The sequence below is a fragment of the Neophocaena asiaeorientalis genome, unplaced genomic scaffold (genome assembly GCF_003031525.2).
Source record: "Neophocaena asiaeorientalis asiaeorientalis breed wild unplaced genomic scaffold, Neophocaena_asiaeorientalis_V1.1 scaffold100, whole genome shotgun sequence".
NCBI classification, from domain to species: domain Eukaryota; kingdom Metazoa; phylum Chordata; class Mammalia; order Artiodactyla; family Phocoenidae; genus Neophocaena; species Neophocaena asiaeorientalis.
In genome coordinates this window covers 6,240,236-6,255,616 of record NW_020173955.1, presented here as the reverse complement: position 1 = coordinate 6,255,616, position 15,381 = coordinate 6,240,236, and the positions used below count along the sequence as shown (strand labels likewise).

The 15,381-nt window shown below is 35.3% G+C and overlaps 1 protein-coding gene across 3 annotated transcripts in view; it reads left to right on the top strand.

The window, feature by feature from the left end:
* The window catches only part of VRK2 (VRK serine/threonine kinase 2), a 90,279-nt gene that overhangs the window by 18,676 nt on the left and 56,222 nt on the right, over positions 1 to 15,381 (top strand). The window lies entirely within an intron of this gene.

The window sequence follows — 15,381 nt, the reverse complement described above, 5'->3', positions numbered from 1 at the left end:
TCATAGTATTAGTTTATTATACTTTTAATGTTAGCAGTTTCTATAGTGATACTCCTTTTTCATTCCTTATATGGATCATTTTTCTCTTTTTTTGCTTTTCTTTTTTGTTAGTCTTGACAATGGGTTTGTAAATTTTATTGATCATTTCAAAGAAACAGCTCTTGGTTTTGGGGATTTACTGTATTTTTCTGTTTTCAATCTCACCAGTTTGTTTTTTTTTTTCTTTTTTATCTCCTTCCTTCCATTTGTTTTGGGTTTAGTTTGCCCTTTTTTCCCCCTAATTCCCTTAGGTGGAAACTTACTTATTTGAATCTTTCTTCTTTTGTAGTATAAGTGTTCAATGCTAAATTTGTTTCTAAGTCCTTCTCTGACAGAATCCCACGAATTCTGATACGTTTTAGTTGTCATATATTACATCTATATTAACTTAAATTCCCCCAGACCATATTATAATTTTTGCTTTAACTATCAAACACATTTTAACTGAAGGAAAGCATAATCCATTACATTTTCCCAATATTTACCATTTTTTTCTCTTCTTTTATTCCTGATAGCTCACATTTCCTTGTATGATTTTCTTTTCTTTTCTGAATATTTCTTTAGCAATTCTTATATAGCAGATCTGCTGGCTATGGCTACTCTTAGTTATTCTTCACTTGAGAATGTCTTTATTTAGCTTTAATTCCAGAAGGATATTTTTGCTGGATACTGGATTGACTGTTCTTTTCAGCACTTCAAACATGTTGTGACTCTTCCTTCTGGTCTTCAGGGTTTCGATGAGAAATCCACAGTAATTTGAGTCATTTTACCCTGTAGTTAATTTATTTTTTACTCCAGCGCCTTTCAAGGTTTTTCTTTGTTTTCGCTTTCAGTAGTTTGATTATATGTGTCTGGGTATTGATTTCTTTGAGTTTATCCCCATGGGGATTCACTGAACTGTAGGTTTATGTATATATAAAATTTGGGACATTTCAGCCATTATTTATCAAATATTTTTTCAGCAGCACACTCTTACCTCTCTACCTCTGGAACTCCAATATCATGAGTGTTAAATGTTTTGTTATTGCCTACAGGATCCTGAGACTCTGTTCAATTTTTCCATACTCTATCTTGCTGTTTTTCAGGTTGGATACATTTTTATTGATCCATCCTAAAGTTCAGTGACTCTTTCATGTGTTATCTCTATAATCATACTGAGCCCAATCATGAATTAAAAAAATTTTTTTTGTCATTGTATTTTTCATTTCCAAAAGTGTCATTTAACTTTTTCTTTGTATATTCTATGTCTTTGATGCATTGTCTGTCTTTCCATTTGTTCCAAAAGTGGAACATTTTTAAAATAGTTGCTTTGAAGGAACATTATTTATTTGCTGGAACATTTTTTAAATAGTTGCTTTGAAGTCTTTATCAGATAGTTCCAAAATCTGTATAATTTTGGCATTGATGTCTTGAATTAGTGTGGTGATTTTGTTACAATTTATTGACTAAAGTCCATAGTTTACAGTAGGGTTCACTTATATAGTACAGTTTTATGGGTTTTGACCAATGCATGAGGTCATGTATCCACCGTTATAGTATCATACAGAGTAGTTTCACTGCCCTAAGTTTCTTCTGTGTACCACCTATTTATCCCTCTGCCCCCTGTTCCAGAATGGCATACAGTTGGAATCATACATTATAGAGTCATTTCAAACAGGCTTTTGTTTCCTTTGGGTATACCCGGAAGTGGAATTGCTAGATCACATGGTAGTTCTAGTTTTAATTTCCTGAAGAACCTCCATATTGTTTTCCATAGTGGTTATACCAGTTTATATTTCTACCAATAGTGTACAAAGCATTTCCTTTTCTCCACATCCTCACCAGCATTTGTTACTTCTTGTCTATTTGATAATAGCCCTGCTAACAGGTGTGAGGTAATATTCACTGTGGCTTAATTTGCATTTCCCTGATGATTGGTGATGGTGAGCACTGTTTCATGCACCTGTTGGCCATTTGAATGTCTTTGGAGAAAATCTATAAGAGCCTTTGGCCATTTTAAAATTCGGTTATTTGGTTTTTTTTGCTATTGAGTTGTATGATCCTAGTAAGTATATTTTGATATTGGATATGTGGTTTGCAAATATTTTCTCTCACTCCATAGGTTGCCTTCTCATTTTGTTGACGGTTTCCTTTGCTGTGCAGAAATTTTTAGTTTTTTAGTTAGTCCTACTTATGTATTTTTGCTTTTATTGCTTCTGTTTTTGGTGTTAAATCCAAAGCAGTCATTACCAAGACAGATATGAAGGAGCCAACCCCCTGTGTTTTCTTCTGGATCTTTTATGGTTTTAGGTCTTACACTCAAGTCTTTAAATCCATTCTGAGTTGATTTTTGTGTACAGTATAACATAAGGGTCCAGTTTAATTTTTTTGCATGTGGCTATCTAGTGTTCCCAGCACCATTTATTGAAGAGCCTGTCCTTTCTACATTGTATATTCTTGACTCCTTTGTCAAAAATTAATTGACCATGAATTATTTATGGACTCTCTATTCTGTACCATTGATTTACACTTCTGTTTTTATGCCAGTACCATACTGTTTTGATTATTATAGCTTTGTAATACAGTTTGAAATCAGAGAGTGTGATGCCTCCAGCTTTGTTCTTCTTGCTCAGTATACTTTGCCTATTCAGGGTCTTTTGTGGTTGCATACAAATTTTAGGATTTTTAAGAAATTTCTGTGAAAAATGCCACTGGAATTTTGGTAGGTATTACATTGAATCTGTAGATTGCCGTGGGTAGTCTGAATGTTTTAACACTATTGATTCTTCTGATCCATGAGCACATAATATCTTCCCATTTATTGTGTCCTCTGCATTTCTTTCATCAATGTTTTCAGGTCTCTGGTGTACAGATCTTTCTCATCCTTGGTTAAATTTATTCCTAAGTAATGGGTTCTTTTTGATGGTACTGTAAGTGGAATTGTTTTCTGAATTTTTCTTTCTGATACCTCATCATTAGTGTATGGAAACACATTTGATTCTTGTATATTGATTTTGTATCCTGGAGTCTTAAGGATTTTCTCTATAGAATGTCATCTACAAACAGAGATAATTTTACATTCTTTCTTCCCAATTTGGATGCCTTTTATTTCTTTTTATTGCCTGATTTCTCTGGCTAGGACTTCCAGTACTATGTTGAATAAAAGTGGCGAGAGTGGGCATCCTTATCTTGTTCTTGATCTTAAAGGAAAAGCTTTCAGCTTTTCACTTTTGGGTGTGATGTTGGATGTGGGCTTCACATAATTAGCCTTTATTATGTTGAGGTATGTTCCTTCTATACCCAGTTTTTGAGAGTTTTTTGATCATGACAGCATTTTGAATTTTGTCAAATGCTTTTTCCGCATCTATTGATATGATCATATGATTTTTATCCTTCATTTTGTTAATGTAGTTTATCACGTTAATTGATTTGCATATGTTGAACCATCTTTGCATCCCAAAATAAATCCTACTTGATTGTGGTATATGATCCTTTAATGTACTGTTGAATTCAGTGTGTTAATTATTTGTTGAGTATTTTTGCATGTATCTTCATCAGGGATATTGGTCTGTAATTTTCTTTTCTAGTAGTGTCTTTGTCTGACTTGATCTTTTCAATTGTCTTTCTAGTCTCTATTTATTTCCATTCTGATCTTTATTTCTTTTTCTACTAATTTTGAGCTTCCTTTTTTCTTTTTCTAGTTCCTTGATATGTAAAGTTAGAATATATATTGGATTTTTCTTTTTTCTTAGTGTAGATGTTTATTGTTATAAAATTCCTTCTTAAAACTGTTTTTGCTGTAACCCATAAGTAGTGTTATGTTGTGTTTCTACATTGTATATTCTTTGTATATTCTACATTGTATATCCATTTTCATTTGTCTCAAGTTATTTCTTGATTTTAAAAAATTTCTTCTTTGAGGGCTTCCCTGGTGGTGCAGTGGTTGAGAGTCCGCCTATCGCTGCAGGGGACATGGGTTCGTGCCCCAGTCCGGGAAGATCCCACATGCTGCGGAGCAGCTGGGCCCGTGAGCCATGGCTGCTGAGCCTGTGTGTCCAGAGCCTGTGCTCTGCAACAGGCAAGGCCACAGCAGATAGAGGCCCGCGTACCACAAAAAAAAATTTTTTTTAAAAAAAAAAAAAAAAAAAAAAAAAAAAAAAAAAATTTCTTCTTTGAGCCATTGGTTGTTCAGGAGTGTATTGTTCAATCTCCACATACTTATGCATTTTCCAGGTTTCCTCTTGTAATCGATACCTAGTTTTGTACCATTGTGGTCAGAAAAGATACTTGATATGATTTCAGTTTCTTAAATTTGTTAGGACTTGCTTTGTCACCTAGCATGATCTATCCTAAAAAACATTCCATGTGTGCTTGAGAAGAATGTATTCTGCTGCTTTTGATGGACTGTTCTGTATATATCTATTAGGTCCCTCTTATGTAACATGTAGTTTACATCCTTTATTTCCTCACTGATTTTCTATCTGGATGATCTGTCCATTGTTGAAAGCAGTGTATTGAAGCCCTGTACTATTATTCTATTGCAGACTATTTCCCCCTTCAGATCTATTAATATTTGTTTTATATATTTAGGTGCACCTATCTTGGGTACATAGATATTTACAATTGTCATATCCTCTTGATGAACGGATCCCTTTATCATTATATAAGGATCCTCATTGTCTTTTATCTTTTAAAATTAATTTTTATTAGAGTAGAGTTGCTTTACAGTGTTGCATTAGTTTCTGCTGAACAGCAAAATGAATCAGCTATACGTATACATATATCCCCTCTTTTTTGGATTTCCTTCACATTTAGGTCACCACAGAGCGTTGAGCAGAGTTCCCTGTGCTATACAGTAGGTTCTCATTAGTTATCTATTTTACACATAGTATCAATAGTGTATATATGTCAATCCCAGTCTCCCAGTTCCTTCCACACCCTCCCTTTCCCCCTTGGTATCCATACATTTGTTCTCCATATGTCTGTGTCTCTATTTCTGCTTTGCAAATAAGATCATCTATACCGTTTTTCTAGATTCCAAATATATGCATTAATACACGATATTTTTCTCTTTCTGACTTACTTCACTCTGTGTGATAATCTCTAGGTCCATCCACCTCATTACAAATAATTCAATTTCATTCCTTTTTATGGCTGAGTAATATTCCATTGTATATATGTGCCACATCTTCTTTATTCATTCATCTGTCGATGGACACTTAGGTTGCGTCCATGTCCTGTCTATTGTAAATAGTGCTGCAGTGAACATTGGGGTGCATGTATCTTTTTGAATTATGGTTTTCACTGGATATATGCCCAGTGGTGGGATTGCTGGGTCATGTCTCCTGTTAACAGTTTTTGGTTTAAAGTATATTTTGTCTGAGATAAGTGTAGCTTCCCCTACTTTGTTTTGGTTTCCATTTACATAGGACATCTTTTTCCATCCCTTCACTTTCAATCTTGTGTGTCTTTGAAGCAGAAACCAACCTCTTTTAGATGTCATATAGTTGGGTCTTATTCTTTTTATCCATTTAACCGCCCTGTCTTTTGGCAAATTTAGTTTATTTACATTTAAAGTAATTGTTGATAGGTGTGAACATACTGTTGCCATTTTGGTAATTGTTTTCTGGTTGATTTGTAGTTCCTTTGTTCCTTTCTTTTTCTCTTGCTCTCCTCCTTTCTGATTTGATGATTTTTTCATAATGATGTACATTGATTTCTTTATCACTTGTTTATCTAAAGTTTTTGTTTTGGGAATTACCGTAAAGCTTACATGAAGCATCTTATGCTTGTAACAGGCTGTTTTAAGCTGATAACTTAACTTTGAGTAACAAAAAACTCTACATTTTTATGCTCCCCCCCACACATTTTATGTTTTTGTTGTCAAAATTTACATGTTTTTGTCCCATGTATTCATTAACAAATTATAATGTAGTTTTTTCTAATACTTTTGTTTTTTAACCTTTATACTAGATTGTAAATGGTTTACCCACTACAATATTAGCATATTCTGAATTTAACTGTATTTGCCAGCTAGTTTTATACTTTTATATATTTTCATTTTAATAATTGGCATCCTTTTGTTTCAGCTTAAGGACTCCCTTGCTTAGCTAGTTTCTGAATCTCTTTCAGAGGGAGTTGCTTGGTTTGTGGCTGTATATTCGGTGGAGGGAAGTGCAGGAGCCTACTATGTCACCACTTTGGGTACTCCTCAGTTTTCTTAAAATGAAAATTTTAATGATATAAATTTCTTTCTAGATGCTACTTTCATTCATTAAATTATTCATCAAAATTTTAAAGAATGCCCAGTAGGCCTTATAATAGGTGCTTGGGATACATCTAAATAAAACAAACTATTCTGTCTTTGTGAGGCTTACATTCTATCAGAGAAAAACAAGCAGTAAATTTGCACTTTAATTACATCCTAACTAGATTCAATATAATATTTTCAATATTATATAGTCCTGTGTATTTTCTAATTTTCATTGTGATTTCTTTTTTGGCCTAGGGACCAGGCATTATGGTCACAGAATGTAGCCTTAATAATCCTTGTTCTTTGATATTTGATGAAACCTGCTTTCTCGGTAAAAATATGGGCAGTTAAAACAATGTTTTATGTTGGGCTAAAAAGAAAATATATTCTTCTGTTGTTTTTTATGTGGCCTTTAGATAAGCACTGTTAATTCTATTGTTTTAATTTATTTTTGCTTATATATTATGGAATTGTATTAAAATCTTCCATGATCTTTTTCACTCTGTCAGTTTTTTTTTCTTGGAACTCTGCTTGTTTTGGACATATATTATGAAGGCACATTATCAGATGCTTTCAAGTTCATAATTTTTGTCTTTCTGTTGAATCGTTCCTTTTATGATTAGGGTGGACTAACTCTATGTCTAATAATTCTTCTTTCCTGAGACTTACATACTTTTGAAAATATATATTCCAGCTTTCTTTCAGCTAATTTTGGCTAATTAGTTTATTTTTTATCTTTTTATTTTGTTTCTCTGCACCACTAGGTTTTAGTATACATTTTTTTTTAACAACCTTATTTCTGTCCTTAGAGGGTGAGCTTAGTCTATTCAAATTTATTATGATTACTTGCATCTTTTTTCAAATCAAAGATGTTATTGATTATAGCATGCATCATTATTTTGTATATGTATGTTAAGTATCCATTACATGCTTAAAAATTCATAATTATCCTCCTCTTGAATTGTTTGTTTTTTTGTGTTTATGTAAGACCTGCTTTATATGAAATACCTAATACTGCTCATTAAACTATGACACGATACCTTTAAAATAATCTTACATATGGAACACAGTTGTTGCAGTCTGTGTAAGTCTTTGGTTGCCAGTGTCAGAAATTCAAATGAATTTAAGCAAAAGGGGGATTTATTGACTCTTGTAAGTGAGAAGTACAGGGCTTTTCTGGCTTTAGGTATGGGTAGCTCTAGGGCTTATGCAATGTCACTAGGACTCTTTCTCTCTCCCTGTCTTAACCCTACTTTCCTCAGTTCTGGATTTTATTATCAGGCTTTATTTTCCATTTACCGAAGGAAAGTGATCACTGCTGCTATTTCTAGGATTTTGGTGTCCTTAAAGCTTATGGTCTATCTTGTGTTATGCAGCATTTTAATGTCAAATGCTAGGGAAGACTTTTATACCTAGTTGGGGCACTTTGCTTTTTCTGAACTGGTTATGGTGGCCTGTGGGCTTGTACATTCCAAAGTGCTACGCTTGGTCATGTGCTCAACTCTGGAATGTAAGGGAGGATACACTGTGATAGGCACCCCTACTAGGTCTACATGGATAGTGGGAGGTTTGGTTCCTCAAAGGAACAACCAGATGAGGTTACCAATGAATAGAAAAAAGATGCTAGAAAGGCAAATATCATATAAATGTACAATGCGTTCCTTATCAGGTCATCAGACTTCTCATCAGAAATTTAAATGAGGATGTGAGACTACTTTACTTTCAACACTATCACTGTCTATGATTGATCTTTCTTCTCAACTTCTAATAGATCAGTCAGCTATAACCTACCAGACTAGATCCCTTTCCCTCCATGGTCAAGTCCTATCAGCTTCACTTTCTGAAATTTCTGGAATCTGCTCATTCTTTTAATCTGCCATTGATACTCTAATCCAATCTATAGTTCTCTCTTTAATCTATCAATATTAAATCCTTACTAATCTATCTATATCTACTCTGGTTCCCCTTCAGTCTTTTCTCCACATTGCAGTGTAGTGATCTGTTCAAGATGTAAATCTCATGTGTTTCCTGTTCCTCAGCTATACCTCAAACTTTTATTTATTTTTTCTTTTTTTTTTTTTACTTGGTTTTTTTTTTTTTGAGGTATGCGGGCCTCTCACGGCCGTGGCCTCTCCTGCTGCAGAGCACAGGCTCTGGACGCGCAGGCTCAGTGGCCATGGCTCACGGACCCAGCCGCTCTGTGGCACGTGGGATCCTCCCGGACCGGGTCACGAACCCACGTCCCCCTGCATCGGCAGGTAGACTCCCAACCACTGCGCCACCAGGGAAGCCCTACCTCAAACTTTTAAAATCTTTCATGGAGAGAAATTCTTAGATAGATTTGCATCTGGCCCTTCATCACCTCTTCAGCTATTTTTGCACAAGCATTCCCTTTTGTATAATTAAATTGTACATTCTCATCATACTGTCCACCTCTCCTTTTAACACTTGTGATAATTAGTTTTACATCCCATATGAGTATTTGATGAATGTCTGAATTCTCCACTAGACTATGAAAGCAGATACCTTGTCTTTGTCTGTTTTCTGTCATTATTTAATTTCACTACCTAGAATGTGAAGGATTCTATTTATTTATAGTAGGAAATAAATACTTAATTAACTGATCGATTGCTGTAAAGAGACCTCCATGGTCACTAGGACAATTTATTTGTTCAAAATCCATCTCCAAGAGCTTTCTGGTCAATTGATTTTGGATTTAGGCCCTCTAATATAATCTGACTTGGAAGTTTATAGAGAATATTGTGTAGCTATCAAATGACAAGTGTGGGGATGTTTCAAGTATCTGTCAACACATTCATGTAAAATCATATGAAAGGAAGATTCAGACTATAAAGCGGTAAAGATACACTGATTGAAATCAGCAAGGAGTAGAACATTGGACTGGTTGGATATCTTTTTTCCCCACTTGCAACATAATAAGTTACTTATCTAATTGAAACCCTCATTTTCCGTTTGTGCTTTTCTGTTTCTTACATTTTGTTGGGTTTAAAGATGTATTTGCTGTTTTGGATACTTGCTTTGAGAAAAGAAGCAGGGAGTTTCTACTGCCTTCTACCTCAGGAAGCAAAGACCATTGCCTAGAGTCAATATTGTACTGAGTAGACCAGGGTTAGGGCAGGACTATTTCTCTCCAGCCTTGGGTACCATAATGGTAAAGATAGTTTGCCATGGGGTGGGAGGACAGGCTTTTCTCATCCTTTCTTCTATACTAGGACTGGACCTCTTCTTTTTATACTTTCTTTAGTTTTTTCCTTCCTAGGTATGGATAATCTACTCCCCCTGCGGTTCCCTTGGGACTGCTGCGTGGGTGAAAATGAAATGACTATATGAATAAAGAGGAAAAGAAAAATTTAATTAATATAAATAAGTTAGTTTCTTTTTTACTGTAAAGAGGTCTGGGTTCACAGTTTATATCTAATACCAACCAAAATTGAAGTATCAGTAATTTCTTTGACTAATAGCATTGCTAACATCAAAGTTTTTGGAGATTGCTTAAGAAAATTGTGCATGAGTTGGCTTAGCTGTGAAGTAGAATTTATATAGTTTAGTAAATTTATAACATACTTTTTACATCTATTAAGTGAATTAATAGAGAAAAGACAAGTTGATAGCGTTAGGAGCAAAGGAAAAATGTTAGGAGTAGTAATGAGAGGACATAGCATTTTGGTAAATATACTGAAAATATACCTGAAGAATTTGATCATAATCTAACTGAGAGTTTTCAATACTAGTTTGACCTTTTTTCCCTTCACTTTCCTTTTTTAAAAAAAAAAATTTTTATTGGAGTGTAGTTGCCTTACAATGTTGTGTTAGTTTCTGCTGTACAGTGAAGTGAATCAGCTATATGTATACATATATCCCCTCTTTTTTGGATCTCCTTCCCATTTTGGTTACCACAGAGCACTGAGTAGAATTCCCTGTGCTATATAGCAGGTTCTCATTAGTTATCTGTTTTATACCCAGTAGTGTATATATGTCAATTACAATCTTCCAGTTCATCCCACCTCCCCCTCTCCCCCTTGGTGACCATACATTTATTCTCTTGCCCTGTCTCTCTATTTCTGCTTTGCAAATAGGTTCATCTGTACCATTTTTCTAGATTCCACACATATGCATTAATATATATTTGTTTTTCTCTTTCTGACTTACTTCACTCTGTATGACAGTCTCTAGGTCCATCCACGTCTCTACAAATGGCCCAGTTTTGTTCCTTTTTATGGCTGAGAGTCCACTGTTTATATCTTCTGTATCCATTCATCTGTCGATGGGCATTTAGGATGCTTGCATGTCCTGGCTGTGGTAAATAGTGCTGCAGTGAACATTGGAGTACATGTGTCTTTTTGAATTATGGTTTTCTCTGAGTATATGCCCAGTCGTGGGATTGCTGGGTCATCTGGTAGTTCTGTCTTTAGTTTTTTAAGGAACCTCCATACTGTTCTCCATAGTGGCTGTGTCAACTTACATTCCCACCAACAGTGCAAGAGTTCCCTTTTCTCCAGACCCTTTCCAGCATTTATTGTTTGCAGATTTTTTGATGATGGCCATTCTTGTGAGGTGATACCTCCTTGTAGTTTTGATTTGTATTTCTCTAATAATTAGTGTTGTTGAGCATCTTTTCCTGTGTTTGTTGGCCATCTGTATGTTTTCTTTGGAGAAATGTCTATTTAGGTCTTTCACCCATTTTTTGATTGGGTTTTTTGTTTTTTTGATATTGAACTGCATGAGCTGTTTGTATATTTTGGAGATTAATCCCTTCTCAATTGCTTCATTTGCAAATATTTTCTCCCACTGTGAGGGTTGTCTTTTCGTCTTGTTTATGGTTTCCTTTGCTGTGCAAAAGCTTTTAAGTTTCATTAGGTCCCATTTGTTTATTTTTGTTTTTATTTTCATTGCTCTAGGAGGTGGGTCAAAAAAGATCTTGTTGTGATTTGTCATAGAGTGTTCTTATGTTTACCTCTAAGAGTTTTATAGTGTCCATTCTTTTCATTTAGGTCTCTAATCCATTTTGAGTTTATTTTTGCATATTGTGTTGATTTCATTCTTTTACAAGTAGCTGTCCAGTTTTCCCAGCATCACTTATTGAAGAGACTATCTTTTCTCCATTGTATATCCTTGTCTCCTTTGTCGTAGATTAGTTGAACATAGGTGCGTGGGTTTATCTTCAGGCTTTCTATTCTGTTCCATTGATCTGTATTTCTTTCTTTGTGCCAGTACCATACTGTCTTGATTACTGTAGCTTTGTAGTATAGTCTGAAGTCAGGGAGTCTGATTCCTCCAGCTCTATTTTTCTTTCTCAAGGTTGCTTTGGCTATGGGGTCTTCTGTGTTTCCATAAAAGTTGTACAATTTTTTTGTTTTAATTCTGTGAAAAATGCCATTGGTAATTTGATAGGGATTGCATTGAATCTGTAGATTGCCTTGGGTAGTATAGTCATTTTCACAATATTGATTCTTCCAATCCAAGAACATGGTATATATCTCCATTTGTTTATGTCATGTTTGATTTCTATCATCAGTGTCTTATAGTTTTCTGAGTACATGTCTTTTACCACCTTATGTAGGTTTATTCATAGGTATTTTATTCTTTTTGTTACTGTGGTAAATGGGAGTGTTTCCTTAATTTCTCTTTCTGATCTTCCATTGTTAGTATACAGGAAGGAATGCAAGAGATTTTTGTGTATTAATTTTGTATTCTGCAACTTTACCACCAAATTAATTGATTAGCTTTAGTAGTTTTCTGGTGGCATCTTTAGGATTTTCTATGTATAGTGTCATGTCATCTGCAAACAATGACAGTTTTACTTCTTCTTTTCCAATTTGTATTCCTTTTATTTCTTTTTCTTCTCTGATTGCCATGGCTAGGACTTCCAAAACTATGTTGAATAATAGTGGCGAGAGTAGACATCCTTGTCTTGTTCCTGATCGTAGAGGAAATGCTTTCAGTTTTTCACCATTGAGAATGATGTTTGCTGTGGGTTTGTTGTATATGGCCTTTATTATGTTCAGGTAGGTTCCCTCTCTGCCCACTTTCTGGAGAGTTTTGATCATAAATGGGTGTTGACTTTTGTTGAAAGCTTTTTCTGCATCTATTGAGATGATCATATAGTTTTCTTTAATTCGTTAATACGGTGTATCATGTTGATTAATTTGTGGATATTGAAGAATCCTTGCATCTCTGGGATAAATCCCACTTGATCATGGTGTGTGATCCTTTTAATGTGTTGTTGGATTCTGTTTGCTAGCATTTTGTTGAGGATTTTGGTGTCCATATTCATCAGTTATATTGGTCTGTAATTTTACTTTTTTGTGATATCTTTGTCTGGTTTTGGTATCAGGGTGATGGTGGCCTTGTTAAATGAGCATGGGAGTGTTCCTTCCTCTGCAATTTTTTGGAAGAGTTTGAGAAGGATGGGTGTTAGCTCTTCTCTAAATGTTTGATAGAATTCACCTGTGAAGCCATCTGGTCCTGGACTTCTGTTTGTTGGAAGATTTTTTATTGCAGTTTCAATTTCATTACTTGTGAAATTGGTCTGCTTATATTTTCTATTTCTTCCTGGTTCAGTCTTATAAGTTTGTACCTTTCTAAGAATTTGCCCATTTCTTCCAGGTTGTCCATTTTATTGGCATAGAGTTGCTTGTAGTAGTCCCTTAGGATGCTTTGTATTTCTGCGGTGTCAGTTGTAATTTCTCCTATTTCATTTCTAGCTTCATTGATTTGAGTCCTCTCCCTTTTTTACTTGATGAGTCTTGCTAAAGGTTTACCAATTTTGTTTATCTTCTCAAAGAAACAGCTTTTATTTTCATTGATTTATGCTATTGTTTTCTTCATTTCTATTTCATTTCTTTCTGCTCTGATCTTTATGATTTCTTTCCTCTACTAACTTAGGGTTTTGTTTGTTCTTCTTCCTCTAGTTGCTTAGGTATAAGGTTAGGTTGTTTATTTGAGATTTTTCTTGTTTCCTGAGGTAGGAATGTATTGTTATAAACTTCCCTCTTAGAACTGATTTTGCTGCATCCCATAGGTTTTGGGTTGTCGTGTTTTCATTGCCCTTTATTTCTATGTATTTTTTGGTTTCCTCTTCGATGTCTTCAGTGATCTTTTGGTTATTTAGCAGTGTATTGTCTAGCCTCCATGTGGTTGTGTTTTTTCCAGTTTTTTTTTCCTGTAATTGATTTCTAATCATGGCATTGTAGCATTGTGGTGGGAAAAGATGCTCCATATGATTTAAATTTTCTTAAATTTACTGAGGCTTGATTCGTGACCCAAGAAGTGATCTGTCCTGGAGAGTGTTCCATGTGTGCTTGAGAAGAAAGTGTATTCTGCTGCTTTTGGGTGGAATGTCCTATAAATATCAATTATGTCTATCTGATCTATTGTGTCAATTAAAGCTGTGTTTCCTTATTAGTTTTCTGTCTGGATGATCTGTCCATTGGTGTAAATGGGGTGTTAAAGTTCCCCACTATTAATGTGTTACTGTCGATTTCCCCTTTTATGGCTGTTGGCATTTTCCTATGTATTGAGGAGCCCCTATGTTGGGTGCATAAATATTTACAATTATTATAGCTTCTTCTTGGATTGATCCCTGGATCATTGTGTAGTGTCCTTCCTTGTCTCTTGTAACAGTCTTTAGTCTAATTCATCTGATATGAGTATTGCTACTCTGGCTTTCTTTTGATTTCTTTTTGCATGGAATATCTTTTTCCATCCCCTCACTTTCAGTCTGTATGTGTCCCTAGGTCTGAAGTGGGTCTCTTGTACACAGTATATATGTGGGTCTTGTTTTTGTATCCATTCAGCCAGCCTGTGTCTTTTGGTTGGAGCAGTTAATCCATTTACATTTAAGGTAGTCATTGATATGTATGTTCCTATTACCATTTTCTTAATTGTTTTGCATTTGTTTTTGTAGGTCTTTTTCTTCTCTTGTGTTTCCTGCCTGGAGAAGTTCCTTTAGCATTTGCTGTAAAGCTAGTTTGGTGGTGCTGAATTCTCCTAGCTTTTGCTTAACTGTAAAGCTTTTGATTTCTCCATCAGCCTGAATGAGATCCTTGCTGGGTAGAGTAATCTTGGTTGTAGGTGTTTCCCTTTTAGCACTTTAAATATATCCTGCCCCTCCCTCCTGGCCTCCAGAATTTCTGCTGATAAATCAGCTGATAACCTTATGGGGATTCCCTTGTATGTTCTTTGTTGCTTTTCCCTTGCTGCTTTTAATATTTTTTCTTTGAATTTAATTTTTGTTAGTTTGATTAATAGGTATTGTGGCATGTTTCTCCTTGGGTTCATCCTGTATGGGACTCTCTGTGCTTCCTGACTTGGGTGGCTATTTCCTTTCGCATATTAGGGAAGTTTTCGAGGATAATCTCTTCAAATAGTTTCTCAGACCCTTTCTCTTTCTCTTCTTCTTCTGGGACACCTATAATTTGACTGTTGGTGTGTTTAATGTTGTCTGCAAGGTCTCTTAGACAGTCCTCATTTCTTTTCATTCTTTTATCTTTATTCTGCTCCTTAGCAAATATTTCCATCATTCTATCATCCAGCTCACTTATCTGTTCTTCTGCCTCAGTTATTCTGCTATTGGTTCCTTCTAGTGTAGTTTTCACTTCAGTTATTGTGTTGTTCATCTCTGTTTGTTCGTTAGTTCTTCTAGGTCCTTGTTAAACATTTCTTGTATTTTCTCAATCCGTGCCTCCATTCTATTTCCCAGATTTTGGATCATCTTTACTATCATTACTCTGAATTCTTTTCTAAGGAGCTTGCCTATTTCCTCTTCATTTATTTTGTCTTATAGGTTTTTACCTTGCTCCTTCGTCTGTAACATATTTTTTTGTCATCTCATTTTTTTTGATGAGTATGGCTGTGTTCCTGTCTTGCTGGCTGTTTGGCCTGAGATGTCCAGCACTGGAGTTTGCAGGCAGTTGGGTGGTGCCAGGTCTTGGTGCCGAGATGAGGAACTCTGGGAGAGCTCACACTGATTAATATTCCCTAGGGCCTGAAGTTCTCTGTTAGTCCAGCAGCTTGAACTTGGCGCTCCCATCACAGGAGCTCAGGCCCGACCCCTGGCCTGGTCATACAGGGGCACCTCCCATCCCCTT